A 15,370-nucleotide genomic window follows, 5' to 3' on the forward strand; every position below is an offset into this window, starting at 1 on the left:
CTGATTGTTGATAGAAGCACTGTGAAGGTGTTTATTTGCTTTTAAATACCAATTCATAGGGGGAAAAATTTTTTATTTGCTTTTCAACATCAATAAGCCGGGGGCGGTATGAATTAAAGGAAACACCGTGCTGTGTATCTTTCAATTACGAAGTCAGTTTCTTTAACCCCTTGCATGCTCATGACGGAACCACTCCGTCATGAGCCACGGGCGCTGTGTGTTCATGACAGAGTGGTTCCGTCATGCTGCGGCCGTTGGCGGCCGCTCCGCCCACGCGGCGCTGTTTTCCCGCCTGTGCGGGCGATCAGCGCAAGTGAGTGGAGTCGTGACAGAACCACTCCATCATGAGCATAGCTCACCCGTGACTCATGACGGCGTGGTTCCGTCATGAGCATGGCGGTGCCGTGCTCACCCCAAACCCCCCCAGCGCTGCGGCGGAATTCGCGTCGCAGCGAAGGGGTTAACTTGGTTTCAAACAGCTGGAGCACACACGCTGCCAATGTTTACTTTCAATTAGAGACACGGCTGCTTAACTCCTGCTATGGAATTCTCCTCCTCGCTGCTAGCACTCAATGATACCTGCTCAACATGCTTTGTTTACTTTTAAGCCTTTCTTCAACGTTAAAAAGCTTCTTTCACACAGTTCATTCGCACGCATAGCAGGAAATACATTTAACGCGCATAAGAGGAGTGGATTATTGTGAAAGATTGACTCTTGACTTCACACACTTAATTGCTGAAGTGTTTGAATAAGTCCTTGCGCAGTCAAATAAAAATGGATAAGTGACAGAGAAATGTCACAGGAAAGCAATTTGGCTAAAAATAAGTCCTTGAGCCCTCAAAAGTAACAAAGAGGTTACAGTACCTTCTTAAAGCAGGAAAGCAGAAAGTCCATTTTTAATTCTTTTTGGAAGAAAGAAAAAAAAATTGTTCATCCCAAGCTTGTCGCCACAATTGAAGTGTTCTCTTCAATAAAGTTGTGTAGGAATTCAAATAGACCAGGTGTCTTCACTCTTTCAGTAGATTTATTGCAGCCAAAAGGATAGGCAAGGATACAGGTGAAGAGGGCTCAAGGTGGCTGCTCCAACTGCTAGAGAAGCAATTCCATCCTCTAACCCAAACATTCCAAACATGTAAAACATAGAATACTTTGGCAAGTACAATGTAACATTCTAACATTTATATGTAAAATAAGTGCACCGAGAAATGATGCATAGACACCACATGACTCATGTGCAAAGAATGTTGAATGCAAGGAAAGAGAGGCCTTGGAAGAGGGGCGCAGTTGCAAATTCTAATGAAACCTTCCACTGAATACAAATGATAACAATATCCTATTCATGTGTGCTGCAGTTCTACAGATCACTGAGGGCAGTGTGGTTCATTCAGGTTCATGGGATGCAGTCCCTCCCTTGAAACTGAGCACTGGACCTGCCAATTTCTACCAAGAATGAAACAACTCTCAATTAAATATTAATTAACACCCTGCTCCCTGAGAAAAGCACCCATTTTATATCGTCTGGATCCAGTAATCAGCTCAATAATAAAATAAACTAAAATTATGGTGGTGCGTAGCAGATAGGGAAGTACTTCCCATGTGCACTGTATATTATTTTTTATTTGCGTGCGAAAACCATTATAATTCGAGATATCTGGGTAACATTTTCAAGCCCTGGCAGCTGCTTCTCTGTTGCAATTGGAAGCTAAGAGCACTCCGAGAAGCCTTGAGCTGGCATGGCTGAGAAATTAGAGATATTTTCCTAACCAAAACCATTGGGGTTTTATAACGCTCAGCTGTGAGTGTTTGTGAAGGTATGGGGGTGTTTGAGATGACTGGAGAACTATGTTGTGTGCGTTGTAACTTTTCCTGCCAATACAAACAAAATACTGCATCGTCAGTTGGCTTATCTTCAAAAATTAAGACAACAACCTTCTTACGCTCCCTCCCCACTCTTTCAAATACTCACCACTCTGTAAAAATTTTGGAACATGGTAGAACACATTTGCTCATAAACACCTACTCATCTATACTAAAATACGGTTACATGTGCGACTCCTGAATCAGCATGAGTCCGTTTGGAGGGGAGTTCACAGCACTGATGGTTCCACTGTGTTTACACTGGGAATGTTCATGACCAAGGCCTTCTCCAGTGTCAGCTACAGGACTCAACAGACAGCAGCACTTTTCATGAAGTTGCTTACTTCAATTATTAGTCACTTATCATCAACACAGCTCTAGAATACATTTAAAAGAGATCTCAAATTATATTTGCTGTTTGAAGCATGTACAGATCATAAGGGCTATAAAAATACCAGCTTTGGGTGGAGTTATTTATTTTCGGACCAGCTTGGACTTGAAATAACCGGTGGTGCTGGTAGAAAACTGGTCAGATGGCAACCCTAATGGCTCGTTTATTTACTGTTGGGGTTTTTGTGTACATGCCACTTTAGCACAGTCTGTCTGTGATGCAGAACAATCATTTGTTTTTTTAACAACCATTGGATGTCTTGGTAAGCAAGCGACCAACCACCGGACAAAAGAGGAGAAAAATTGAAGTACTCCAGAGGCCGAGCTAACATCCCCGCCACCCATAAAAGAAAATGACATAATGGGGAGCCGCGGACCGTGGCCAATAGATAAGGGGAGCCACGGCTTAAGTTTGGGAACCACTGGCTTAAGAGCACGCCGTCATCAGGAAGAATCAGCTGAGGTGATATCTGTCACCATTTTGCCTTCGCGTTGTCCGTTTGTGAAGTGCTAGACAGCCTTGCTTAACCGAGAGGCTGTGTGGAGAGCAATGCGATATGTTCTGCCATCTGCCAGGACCCAAACTGCAACCGCCTCTCTATCTACCTCTCAGCTGATTTAACTTTTGTGGACGGAGCTGGCAGGGAGAAGGGAGCATTCCTTTCCACATAAACAAAACAAGCATTAAAAATGCAATAGGTCTCGCATTTACGCGAGTTTGAGCTGAGCTATTGGCACTGTAAATGGCAATGCCTTTTATTTATGTTTTGGTTTTCAAAGCATAAATAAAAGACACTGGGCCCGATTCACAGAACTAACTTAAGACAAAATCCTAAACTTACTACCATTTTCGTATTCACAGAATGCACTTACTCATTTTGGTATTCACAGAAGGCACTTACTCATTTCGGTATTCACAGAAGTTAGGAGTCGTAACTTTAGGACTTCTAAATGCCTTCTGTGAATACCGGAAGTCTTAAAATTAGGATTTTTCTCAGTTTAGGAGTGCTAAAGTTAGGAGTCCTAACTATACTACTACTAAACTGAGAAAAATCCTAATTTTAAGGCTTTCGGTATTCATAGAAGGCATTTAGGAGTCCTAAAGTTAGGAGTCCTAACTTTACTACTACTAAATTGAGAAAAATCCTAATTCTAAGACTTTCGGTATTCACAGAAGGCATTTAGGGGTCCTAAAGTTAGGAGTCCTAACTATACTACTACTAAACTGAGAAAAATCCTAATTTTAAAGCTTTCGGTATTCACAGAAGGCATTTAGGAGTCCTAAAGTTAGGACTCCTAACTTCTGTGAATACCGAAATGAGTAAGTGCCTTCTGTGAATACCAAAATGAGTAAGTGCCTTCTGTGAATACCAAAATGGTAGTAAGTTTAGGATTTTGTCTTAAGTTAGTTCTGTGAATCGGGCCCTCCGTCATTTACAATGCTAGTAGCTTAAACTCGCGTAAATGCGAGACCTATTGCAAATGCTTGTTCTTTCTGTATACACAGGCTAACCTGTCTTTTCCCTAAACATCCTGAATCCTGTTTTCACAAAGTTCCCCAGACAATAAATGTCCTCCTCTCTTGATAGCCTGCCGGTAACCTCTCAGATAGAATGCCAGTTCTGCCCACTGCACCTCTTAAATATCGTCGGCACATCCTGCTAATAGTAATTATAAACGGCCACAAGCAGCGGCAGTATGAAATGTTTATAAGTCGTGCATCACTTTTCTATCGGTGAATAGTGCGCACTAATTAGTTAATCTAAGAGGTATGATTAACTTTCCAGCTGCACCTGCACTTTGCCCTGCACTTTGTGACTCTCCAGTGGCCGGGGGCAGAGGAGCTCTGCTCTGCAGGCCTCAGGAATATTCTGCGAGCTCTCGATTTTAAGACTAAACAGGGGTGTGTGGGTCAGCTTCAGCAAGGCCACAAACCTCAAGTAGGGGTGTAGCTAGCGTTGATGCAGGAGGTGCAGTGACACCGGGGCCCGGAGTCGTGAGGGAACTTTAAACCCATTGAACTCCTGCAATTGCTGTATTTTACTGCCACAGCAGAAGTAATTGTTTACTTTATTTCAGTCATAAACAACCATAACAGTACAGTGCAACGAAAGTAAATCACAAAAAAGACATCTTGTTACATGGAATAAAAAAAATCTATAATACAATAAAATACATTTTATTTAAAATGATCTAGTGAACCAGGATGTCAATGGTTCCCTAAACATCGTCCAATTGCAAAAGAGAAAACCCAGTCTTCCTTGTCTAGTGCAACTGGCCGCGTGTGCAAACATTTCAAGGAAATCAGCAGAGGCCAAGCTTTTGTATAAAAACAAATGCTACTTGTTGACGGAATAGTTTCAATGCCAAGACACATTTGATTTACATGGCAAATTCTTAGTTCAAAGTTACGCATTACAGGCATTCAAAGCAACAGGGATCAAACAAACATGCCAACTTACGCTTCATAAAAAATGGATGTGTAACATATTAAAAGAAATACCATGTATAAAGTATCACAATACCCCAATCATTGTACAGAGGAAAAGCCAATCAACTATAAAGTTTCTAGCGCATTTAGGCCTATGTGCAAATCATGCAAGGGCGTTAGCATGTGCAAAGTCCAGGCTATTGTAAGAGAACAAGCAAATGTTTGGGGGAATAATCCAAAGCCAGATCACATTTGGCTAACATATTAAATTCATATTTCATGATGTCTAATATCAACGATTTATCATAGAGTAAACATTACAGTGCAAAATGTGTTAAAAATGTGTAAACGACAGCAGTTAATGGGGTCATTTTCCTAGCTTGCAGCAGGGCCCGTGGCATCCATGTTACCTATTCACCCCAGGGGGCCTCAGCACATACAAATAATACAGACAAACAAGCGGCAAAGGGAAAGTGATCGCGATTGCGATCAAACATCAAAGCGGCCGTGCGGCCGCGAAAGTGAAAGTAATCGGTAAAGCGCAGCGCAGCGCGCGCCCGCGCACATGCAATGTAGCTCTAGGCTGGCCTGGTAGCACTTTTTGGAGCCCTCTCAATAAGTCGCGCCAGACCAGCGCATGCGCTGGGGCAGGCGAGACCTAACAAAACCAACCTTCTGTTACACGAGCAGCTTCACCGAGAAGATTTCAAGGAATTCTACTGCCACCTTCTGGTTTCAAAACAAATTACCGCTGACAAGCACAGCTCTTGCTTGTCAATTATTTATTAGCATCTTGGGCTCTTGCTTCAAATTTAAGCTAACAAGCACAGCTCTTGCTTAGGATGGATCATTCCGCATAATACAAGCTAACAGGCACAGCAATTGAGTGCCTTACACGTGTTTGTTACTACAGTATCAAGGCTTCTTTCTCTCCTTTCATTCTTCAGTCCTGTGCTGACTAGCACAGCTTGCACTCCTGGTCTTCGCTGTCCCTGGAGGTACCTCAAGTGACTTTTTATTCCCTTTTTTTTCCAATATATAATTCATAGCCATCGTTTACTATCCCAGGGCTGAAGTACTCGGTAAACATTTTATTGCATCTTTTCTTCTGTGCCTCTGGGGTTAACTTCCTTTTGTTGCAGGGTTCCTTTTCCAAACTTTGTAACTCATGAAAGTATTTTTCTTGTTTTATTCCTTGCTGAAAATGTACTGTGTCCTTTTGAGGGTCCATTGTTACATTTAAAATGGTATGTGCCTGTAAAGTACCTGACTTTTGTTATCTTTGCTTAGATATTCACACATAGCTCTATTTCTTTCCTGATTGCCCTTCAAATATGGCAGCTGCAGGTATGTCCCAACCAGTTCCATTTTTGAATGAGGTGGGTGAGCCAAATATTCCCTGGAAGGAGGGGGCTGAAATTTTCTAATCCTATCTAATAGCATCTGGGGGGGGGAAAGTTCAGTCCAACCAGAAAACAACACATTCTTCTCCATAATTTGGGGGCACATGGTAGAAAAGTATATAATTCACTTCCTGAACCAGTATTTGAAAAAGGATGATGAAGAGGATGAGGCAGATGAATATAGAGTAACATTCCTTAAATTAGAGAAACAATTTGGAGACAAAATTAATGATGTTTTAGAACGGCACAAATTTTTCTGCCGCACCCAAAGTAAGCAAGAGAGCATCTTAAACTACGTGGCTGCTCTAAGAGGTCTGAGCAGTCTATGTAACTTTGGAGATTTAAATGACTCACTCATCAGAGACCAGATAGTCAGATGCACCAACAACATAAGGATCCAAGAGAAATTACTACAAAAACAACCGGACTTGCAAGAAGCGGCTGAAATTGCCAAATCTATAGAGCACACTGCAGTATGCCTTAAAGAAATCAGATCCACAACCTCAAATGAAATTTCTTCAGTTATAAAAGAGGTGAATACGGAAAAAAAATGGTGCCAGGCCTAAAAGCGAAAATGAGCACAGTAAACTGAAATGCTACAGCTGCAGGGGTAGCAATCCCCTTGCCAACTCTCCATTTTGTCATGCCAAGTCCACCACTTGCAAGAAATGCAACAGAAGGGGACATTTTTCAAGAGTATGCAGAAACTCCTTTCACAAAGAGAAACGTAGCGGAAGCAGAGAACTTGAGGAGGTCACACAGTCGGTCAAGAAAATAATTTTGCAAGTAGGTGACCTCACTAATATCAATGCTGTTAACTACCCAGTTTGTGACATCAGCCTTGATGGCAACCCCATCAAAGTGTATGTGGACTCCTACTCCCCCTACACCTTCATCAACTCAGTAGATTATGGCAAGATGAGAAATGCTAAAATGGAAGGTCTTCAAACCCCGGACATTGTCCCCAGTAGGTATAACCGTGACCCCATTCCTCTCAAAGGAATGTTCAAATCTCTCAACACCTTAAAAAATCGCCCTACTGTAGGCAAAGTCTATGTTATCAAGGAAGGGTCCAACCTTTTAGGGTGGCAACACCAAAAAGAATTAGGGATCGAACTAGACCCCAACAACCCAGAACAAGTCTTATCTATCAGTCAACCAAAATCTGGGGCTGGATCTGCAAAGTATTCCCAGAAATATTCAGTGAAAGACTTGGCTTACTCAAAGAGTTTCAGCACAAAATTAAACTGAGAAATGACTCCAAGCCAGTAGTGCATAAGACCAGACCCATTCCCCACCTCATGAAGGAGCCATTAAAGATGGAACTATCCAGATTACAAAGTCAGGGAATTATTCAACCTATTGAAAGTTCTGACTGGTTTGCGCCCATTGTGATAGCCAAGAAGGACCAGGGTAAAGGGATAAGGTTGTGTGTGGACTTGGGTGACCTCAACCGCAACATCTGGATCGACAGACACCCTCTCCCTAGGATCCACGAAATGTTGAGCACCATAGGGAATGCCGCGTGCTTCTCGGTTCTGGACCTATCCAGTACGCACCACCAGGTTGAACTGCATCCTGAGTCAAGGTAGTTAACGGCCTTCACCACTCCTTCATGTTTTGCAGAATGCCGTTCAAAGTATCCTGGAGGGAATCCCCAAAACCCTCTGCTTCCAGGATGATGTTTTACTCTACGGGGCCACAGAAGAAGAACATGACTTACACCTAAGGAAAGTCATGTGTAAACTAAGAGATGCAGGACTCACCCTCCAGAGAGAGAAATGCAACATAGGGCTGAGCACCATTGAATACCTGGGTCATACCATTTCTAAGGATGGATTCAAGCCAAAAATTTGCCTGCTCAAGGCTGTTCAAGAGGCAGTTGCAAAAAAAACCTAAGAAGAGTTGAAGTCCTTCTTAGGACTTGCAGAGTTCATGTTAAAATATGTTCATACATTTTCTGAACTTACACACTACCTAAGAGAACTTCTTAAGAACCATAAAACATTCAACTGGATGGAGGAACATCATAATGCCTTCAAAAACATTAAAAGAGCCATTCTCTCAGCCCCCCATATTTATGAGCATTCCAGGAAAACCATTCTCACCACAGATGCAAGCAGTAAGGGACTGGGGCCTACCCTCTCACAAGTCATTGAGGGTGAGGTGTGCATTGTGGCTTTTTCATCATGTGACCTAAACAAATCAGAAGCCAACTACCCTGTAGTAGAAAGAGAAGCCCTGGCTTGTTTTTGGGCAGTCAAACATTTTAAATTTTATCTGTGGGGCATCCAATTTGACATCAGAACAGACCATAAACCTCTCATTCACATGCTTTCAATAAAAGATTCTTACAATAGCACCCTTAGGATAGCCAGATTGTTTTTGGGTCTAGAGAGTTTTTGCTACAAACTGGAATACTTCCCAGGAAACCAAAACAAGGCCGTGGATTTCCTCTCCAGATCTCCTTTAGAAGAAATGGAAGAATTTGAAACCTATGAGTACCCCATCTTAGCCATCAATCTCCCAGCACTCGCCAATGAAGAATGGGACACTGCTATCGCAGAGGATGGTGTGCTGGCCAAAGTCAGAGCATATGCGCTTCAGGGATGGCCTGACAGCAAGAACGAGTTAGAAGATGAGGCGAAAGCGTTTTGGGAAGTGCGACACTAAATAAATACCAGCAATAACCTGATACTCAGGAATGACAGAATCATACCCCCTGCAATGTTAAGAGACCAAGTTATCAATCTCGCCCCCCAAGAAGGCATCTTAGGCAGGGGCCTCACCAAGTCAAGGGTGAGAGAACGCTTCTGGTTCCCAGGTATAGACAGCATGGTTGAGGCCAAAGTGAAAGACTGCACAATATGTGCCAACAGTGACAAAACCAAGATTGTTCATAGGGCTCCCATATCAGCTGTACAAGTCCCCGACAAACCTTGGGAGAAAGTAGCCCTAGACATCATTGGTCCCATCAACAAGGCAGGGGTGACCAAACGCTACGCACTGGTCATGGTAGATTACAATTCTCACTGGGTGGTTTTTAAAATGGTTCACCAAATCACCACTGAGCTATTAATAAAGTTTCTTAAAGACTCTTTTTACAGTGAAGGCATCCCGGTCACTATTGTAACAGATAACAGAGTGCAATTTACGTCTTCTGCCATGGTGGAGTTTCTGACTCACCTTAATGTTTGCGACTTTAAGACTGCCTTATACTGCCCCAGGGCCAATGGGTTGGTGGACAGAATCAACCGTATGGTTAAGGAATGCATCCAGTTGGCGTGTTGGAAATGTTGTGGGCTTACCATGCCACTCCCAGCTCTGTAACAGGAGTCTCACGATTCACTGTCCTTAAAGGAAGAAAACCATGTACAAAATTGTTTCTGGTTTGGTTGGGGGGAGGGGATAGAGTTTCGTAAGACCCCAACCTGGCCAGAGACAAAATTGCACTCCACCAAGCCAAGCATGAAAAAAAAATACAATGTCAAACATGGCACCAAAAAAGAACTATGGAATGTTGGGGACCGGGTGCATGTAAAGAGGCCTACCGGCTGGGAAAAGTCAACGTCCAAATTCTCCCAACCAATGCGCATTGCTCCAAATGTTGCCATAATGGATAATGGACAATGTTGGAGCATGGACAGACTGGTTTGACATGGCCCTCGCAATGGTCCTCAAGTGAGAGTTCTGCAAGGGGGAGCAAGTCAAGCCCCCATAGCAGTGAGATCACTACCCGCCGAGAATCCAAAATGCCGGTCTGGCATAAAGACTATGTCATGAACACCTGAACATTTTCAGTTGGATATGTCAACCATATCTTTGGCTATCCTCAGTTCTTCTCCTTCTCCCACTAATCCGTCCCTTCTTCCTTTCTATGCTCCTCATTTGCTTTCTCTCTTTTATTTCCCTATAGGGGGAAGATGTGTTGTCATTTTACTCTTCCCACTTGGTACCTTCCTTACCCCCCTCCTCTCTATTGTTAAATAGAATGTTCCCACTCTGTGTTTCTGAAGGCTACCTTAGAATGTTGGGCTTGTGAGGCACCTCGAGGCTGTGACAGGAGTGGAGCAGTGGAGACGGTGAATAAATCTTACCTGAACCCATCTGGATTCTGTGTTTCTTCTGCCTGCAGACCATCGTTGTAACAATTATCGCTGTTGATGCAAGCGCCATTGGCCATGGTGCTGTTTTTAGTCAGATTAAAGCTGGCAAAGAGGTCACCATTGCCTTTGTGTCAAGACCTTTGTCAATTGCTGAGTCAAAATACTCAACTATTGAATGAGAAGCCCTTGGTTGCTCCTGGGCAGTTGAACATTTTAAAACCTATTTGTGGGGGAAGTCCTTTAAACTTAAAACTGACCACAAACATTTAATTTCTCTTTTATCAAACAATGGCGTAGGGAAAGCTTCTTCAAGACTAATTCGCATTCTGGCTAAACTAGTACAATTTTGAGGTAATTTATATTCCTGGTCCTCAAAATATGAGAGCTGACTATTTGTCCAGGCTATTGTCAGATTCTCAAAATCAAAGTCAGTCAGAATTTGTTGAAGAATGTGTTGTGGCATCTGGTGATGATATGGCTCTCTCAATGTCTCAAGTTATTTCCAAAGAAGAATGGTTGAAAGCTATGGATGAAGATGAAGACTTAAAAACATTACAAAACTAAATTGTTGATGGTTTGCCTTTAGAAAGAAATTTGTGTAAAGAGATAGCTGTTTTTTTGGAAAGTTAGAGAAGAACTGTGTATCAATGAAAGTCTTATTTTAAAAGGTGATTCCTTTGTACCTCCTTTAGCTATAAGAAAGAAATTCATGTCCATTGCTCATTAAGGTCAGTCCAGAACTATTAAAAAAGTTAGAGATGTGTTTTGGTGGCCTAATATGGACAGTTGTATAGTTAACTTTGTCAAAAATTGTCCTCTGTGTGCTGACTCTGATAAAGTTTTAAAGTGTCAACACACTGATTGTGTGCAAGTTCAATTTCCTGACAATCCACGGGACAAAATTGCAATTGATGTCCTAGGTCCTTGCGAAGGAATTTCAGCAGAGAAATTATAAATTCTAGTTGCCATTGATTATTTCTTTAAGTGGGTTGCAATTGAATGGGTTAATCAGTCTGATTCTTTATCTATTATTACATTTTTGCAGGAAATAAAAAAAAAAGAAGGTTTACCATCTACTATTGTATCTGATAATGGGCCTCAATTCACCTCACGTGTGTTCACTGATTTTCTCAAAAGTGCAAATATTTTTCATCTCAAAATTGCTCTTTATTCTCCAAATATGAACGGCCTTGTAGAAAGGTTTACCAAAACCTTAGTAGAAGTATTCAATTGGCCATTAAAGCTCGCATTGATGTAAGAGCTCATGTTGCAGATTTAATTTGGTCTTAATTGTAGTACTCCAAACTGTTCTACTAAGTTTTCTCCTTTTGTTCTTTTGAAAGGTAGGAGACCCAGACAAGAATTATCTCTTTCTTGGGCTAAGTCTTTTGAACCTAACTTGGATATTAATACAATACATAGGTCTGTTAAACAAAGTTGCAACAATGTCAATAAGTGTGCTTACTCTATTCACCCTGTTTTGCACGTAGGTGATAAGGTCAAAATCAAATTACCTGTACATGTAAAACAAGCATTGAAAATGCAATAGGTCTCGCCTTTAATCAAGTTAAAGCCATTCGCTTTGCTAATGGTATTGTATAGCAAAGCAAATGGCTTTAACTTTATAAAAGGCGAAACCTATTGCATTTTCAATGCTTTTTATAGTTTGCACATGATTACCACCAGATTGATGGTAACTGCATTTCCTAAATGGCCTTTTAGCGACTATTCTCAATTAGGAATTCCTTTGTACATGCGGTCAGCAATTCGCTATTTGGAAATCCCTATTAATGATTTCCTACTTAGCAATTTCCAAAATGTGATTTCTATTAGATAGAAATTGCATTTTGCACCACCACAAATGCCTTTCGTACATACCGAAATGGCATTTTACATTTCCTAATGGCCTAAAATTCTGATTTGCACCTTTAGGAAATGCAAAATGCCTTCATACATATGACCCTAAACTTGCAGAGATCGCCGTCGGTCACCGCGCTCACCCTCGAAGCTCCCCTGGTGTCTGTAAAGCAGATTACAAACCATGGAGTTTTTGGGGGCGCATTTGGCGTTCAGGTCTCGCTGGCAGAAGACAGACGAGAAGCTCTGCCGGCACAGCATGTCCTTCATCCTGCACCAGGCGCTCAGGAACGACTTCTTTGAGAGTTATCTATATCTTTTGGAACGGGAGCCATTAGGTGAGCTCGGCATTTCTTCAAATAGTATATACGCTAGATCATGGGCACTCACAAACATTTTCAAAGTTTAGTCTACGGTGTGACAGACGGCCGCACTGATGCCAGTGGTGGGGGGGGGTGTAAAGAGGGAGTAGGGGAAACAAAGTATGTGTATCTAGAAGCTGTCTTTTAACAAGCATTGGCCGCACGTGCACCTCGCGCTTGAAGTTAAGAAAAACAAGACCGGCGGAGCATGGCGCGCGCGCGCTTGGGGGCGGGGGAGCGGACCCTTTGAAGTGCTCCCAAAAGGCGGATTGCATGGCGGCACGATGCGCGTGATTGTGCGCGTGCTAGCCATGCAATCCGCTTTTTGGGAGCACTTTTCAAACCCGCTTTCTATAGTCTCGCTTCTCGATCGCTTACGCGATAGCAAGGTCGAGACCTAAAAAGGACTATCAACATTATCTGATGTTTTTATTATTCATAAAGTTGGTAAAACATCTGTACTTTTGAACAATGGTTCTTAGTGCAGCATTTCAAAAATTGCTAAAGTCAATGTAACCAATATCAATCATCTTTGTGCTCTTCTAACCCAGACTTTTCCAGTGATTCTGTAATGTTGGAGAAGGAGAAGAAATCAACATGTTTTCAGTTCTTTGTAAATGTTGATGTTGACAGTATGGTTTCTCCTTCTAGTTCTTCCAAGTTATCTGGAACCAAGAGGTGAAACGTGTTACCTAAACAATTTCAAGATTTTGTATTATATCAATTGTATCTGCCTCTTGTATTTCTTGTTTTTATTGTAAGGAAGGAAGATATGTTATAGTAGTTTATGTAGAATGCTTTTCTCCTTAGAATTCTATCTCTATGGCTTCTATTACTGTGCACTACATGTATATGTTCAAATTATGTTTCTTGTTCCACGTTCTGAAGAGCAGCCCATCTTCAATTACACAGCTGCTCTTCAGGGGCTGGATGCTTTAATAAACGACTCTTCTTATTTACAAGAAAACTTTGTGAATCTCTACTTATTACAACAGGTTGTATACAGGTAAACCAGACAGGTCAGAATGACAATGACTATTCAGTGTGCAGTTCTTGGAGTAGGATGATTCAGAAGAACCTCGACCATGCGCTTACAGCACAGCTGGACCAGTGGTAATTCCAGTGGGTTTTGAAATGGAATGTCCATTGCGGAGGAGCAAAAATAGAATCAAAATGCCATAAATGAGGAATCTAACCAACACACTGGAAAATAAGGAATGAATAAAAGCTGGTATTACTCCAAAGATTGTCTGGAAGGAACTGACTAAGCAAGTATCAATAACTGTAAAGAGGTGTGCTATTCCACTGGTATTGGACGCATTAAATGTTCAGTGAACTAACTTGCTGAAATGCAGTTGGAGGTTGGTGTTTATCAAGGACTGTATTTCACTAGATGTCCTTGCAACTTGTAATTCAAAAGTTTCTCGAGCAGATGTTAGTGCTATATCTTTTGGAAACAATAATGCTTTAAGTCGACTTAGCTTGTAAAAGTTTGTCTTCAAAGTTGGAATGAAAGGTCACACAAAGCTATCAAAACTGCATTGAGCGGGAGGAAAGAGCACGTTGTTTGAGCAGGTCACTGGGAAACAGATAAGATATATGGAATCATGGCCTTCATTCCACAATAATCCTGATTGCTCAACGTTGAATAGCGTCCGTTTGAAAGGACTTAATTAAGGGGGACTATTGAAGGGGCTGGAATTCCTTTTAGAAAACAGGCCATATTAGCTCCCGAAGCATTACAAGTACCGTGAATGGTAATAGGTTTAGAAACAAGTAAATATCCAACAGAAGAGTTGCATTCCTTTCCCGTAAGGAAGACTTCTTTGTTGGTTCATTCACAATGATAGGAAAATGGAAGTGACCATAACTCATGAATGAAGCTGCCTCCTAGGAGTTCATATCTACTAATAGCTAAGTGTTTCATGCAAGCTGTGAACTGAAATATTGAAATTGGAAAAGATATTATGCCATGTATTAACCAAACAGCGGAAGGTGTTTCTACTGTTGTGAATGGGAGCTGTTCTAACTTCTCGAGATGTAACATGGTGTATGTGGCATCTTTCTTAGCTATTTTCCAACCCTTGTCATATATATATTTGCAGCAGTGAGTTAAGTTAAGCTTTCAGCAGACGTCGCATTTTTCGGCAAGTAAAATGTTTAATGCAAGTCGGTCTTGTAATACATTTGACCGTATAGTTGTTAGTTCTGTCTTTATTCCAAGCAAAGCTCCAGATGTTCTAGTTGCCATTTTGTCAACAACTGTTGACTGCTTTCTAATCTTTTTGCCATTTAAAATGACGCCTACAGGTGGAATGCCAGCTCCAAATATGTCTCCTACTAATCCCACTCCTGTTTCTGTATTACGTTTCTGCCTATATGCAGGTGTTAATCTATACTTTTTACATGATACATCTTTGGGATTAATATGCCTAAGTAGCAAGTCCCTTCCAAATCAGCTGGCAATAAAAAGTAAGCATTCTGTCTACAAATGTATTAAACCCCTGGAATAACATTCTCAATTCCCTGCATATTTGCCAAGATCCACCTGTCAATTCGAAAGTGTGTTCACAGCTACTAATCCCTACATGTCTAGTTCTGTTAGGTGTCCGTCTTTTATGCACACAAATGTAGCCCTTTATGTTGGCTATCAAGTCTTAGTTTAGGGTATTCCATCTTCTTTCTAAATTAATTTTCCTCTTTTCTCCATGCATTCTCTAAAACTTCGCTCTTTTTGTCAGCAGTGCGTGTCATGTTACTGTATTTTCTAAAGCCATTATGTAAGCATTTTTATATAGATTGCATTAAATAGGTTAAATTACCTTTATAAGCTTTAACACTATCTATGGGTCTATGAGGGAGCAAATAGTACCAGGCTGTATCCATTTCCTTTGCTTGTGAGTGGAAGTTCATGCTTTCTATTCACTGAATATACTTGAAAGTATTAGGCACATGATTAGAAT

Source organism: Triturus cristatus, chromosome 1_2, assembly GCF_964204655.1.
Source record: "Triturus cristatus chromosome 1_2, aTriCri1.1, whole genome shotgun sequence".
Taxonomy (NCBI): domain Eukaryota; kingdom Metazoa; phylum Chordata; class Amphibia; order Caudata; family Salamandridae; genus Triturus; species Triturus cristatus.